Here is a 2,326-nt window from a genome sequence, read left to right as displayed (position 1 = left end):
TCTTGACTTCTGATCCGTTATTACTTGACAAAGGCTATTAGAGGAAACATTGAACCTGAACATCAAAATTTCTTTACTTTTTTTATGTTGGTTTCATCCTTTAGCACAATGGTCAAATATGATTAATCAGTATTGTCAAGAGAACAAGGGAAATTACATGATCATTATCTTTTATAAACCCCAGTATCTTGTTTAATGTGGAAGATCAACTCAGTTAGGATCCTTTCCTACTGCATAGATTCAAAAGGTCCTTGATGATGATATTAGAAGATCTGATTACCATTACATGAGTATACAAAAATCCCTTTGCCAACTCAATAGAATCATTTCATTTGAGATATGGCCTCCTCTAGATATCTATGCTCCTTGGGACACATAGCCAATAAAGTGTAAACCTTATCACAAGGAAATATTAAAAGCCATTCAAGACTATTAAAAAAGTATCCCAAATCCTTTAGAATGGACTCAAGAGTACCCGTGGCATTGTAGTCAAATCAATCTTTCCAAGGTGAACACTTATCAAGAAAAAGAAGACAATGAGGATATGGATGAAGACATGGACATGATGGCAAATAGTGAAGATTCCATGGACAGTGCATAATACCCCCACTCAAATGTTAATAGCTGAAAGCATTATGCTTATACTTAGCTACTTTATGTCAATAGATTTAATAATAATGTTTGTACTAGTAGTGGTTGTACTACTTTAAGTACTGTTAGCTTTATTCTTCATACTGTTTGATATTTTGTTGTATTAAATCTCCTTCAGCTATAAAAGGAAGATGTTATCAGCTTGTAAGAAATCAAGTCTTCTTCTAATAAGATATTAGTGTGTTATATTATCCATGGCTTTCTAAATTCTCTCTATTCTCTAAATCTTCTTCTTCTCAGAAGTTCAGTAAATGATTTAACAATGAATTGCAATATAGTATGCTCTGTGCCTGCCTTTTAATGGATCTTGCACATCAGAAATATTAAAATTCTGATCAATGATAACAATATTGCTGAGGATAACATATGCCTCTTGAATTAAGCATTTGTAGCTAAAAGGCAGTGCCTGTCTGAATGACCTAAGATGAGAGGTCTGTGTTTTAGCATAGCATACTTGTTACAAATTCTTCTTTATTGTAGTCTCTGTGTTTATCCTCCCCCGTATTAGTATCAGACCCAGTAAGGTTATAAAACTTATTTACTGAATTTCGTTAAGATAGTAAGATTTAGAGAGGATTATCTTAATGGCTGATAAAATCTTATCAAGACCCTCAACCTCTTCTACTTCCATTTCAATGCATAATTTCTCTTTAAAATCTCATTCAGTTAAAAAGATTTCATCTCTATATGAGATAGAATATCTTGATGAAAGAGATAAAGTTCAACCTACTGATCTCCCCATTGCAAATCATTATGCAGCATACAAAAAGGCTCTGTTTTCCCCTATCAAGTCTATTAGAACCTTGATACAGGGTTCTTCTAAACAAGTGAGGGAATATATTCAAGCCTCTAGGTTTGATAGTTATCCTATAACTGCCGCATCACCTGAACAATTTGTTACTTTGGAGATCCCTACAGAATTTCCAACGGAGTGGACTCGAACAAGATATACTCACATCCATTTTAGAGCTATTTGTCTGGCCTTAAACTATCATAGTACAGTTGGAAAACCTATAGTAGCAAGAATAGCATTACTAGATTCCAGATATTTGGAATATCAAAATGCTTGTATTGCTACTATTGAAGCAACCTTAAATTCAGGACTTGTGATGGTCACGCTTTTCCCAAATTTCACTATGGCGTTAGCAGATCCTAACCTGACTACATCTTTAAAAGTACAGATTCATATTGCAGGAGCACTATAAGTGGCATCAGCTATAGCTGCTACTCTTCATTACAAAATTGTTTACAGGATTCAAGATCATGCCTTTAACCTGTCAAAACATGGAACAGAAGATTCTTTGCTGATATCTGTGAACACAAATGACCAACCTCATTGTATTCATGTTCCAAGAAAGATTTCGAGAAATGAACTCATTAAACTTCTCCCAGAAAAGTGGGTTACTAGCTATGAACAACTGCTTGAACATAGCCAACCAATCCAATTGGCAAAAAGCAAGATCACATCAAAGGGAGATGAAACAACAGAGATTAAGTTTGATCATAGTCATTTGCATAGTTCTAAAGATTCCAATATTTTCCCTACACAATTAATGATGCAGCCAGTGGAAAGCCCAGCGAAAGAACATGATCGAGAAGATCCAGATTGTTGCTATCCATTATGTAAACCTAGTCCAGAAAGAAATCTAATACAAAGCTTTTCTGCAAATAGAAA

This window comes from Gossypium hirsutum, chromosome A13, assembly GCF_007990345.1.
Source record: "Gossypium hirsutum isolate 1008001.06 chromosome A13, Gossypium_hirsutum_v2.1, whole genome shotgun sequence".
Lineage (NCBI taxonomy): Eukaryota > Viridiplantae > Streptophyta > Magnoliopsida > Malvales > Malvaceae > Gossypium > Gossypium hirsutum.
Note: the sequence above shows the minus strand (reverse complement) of the source record.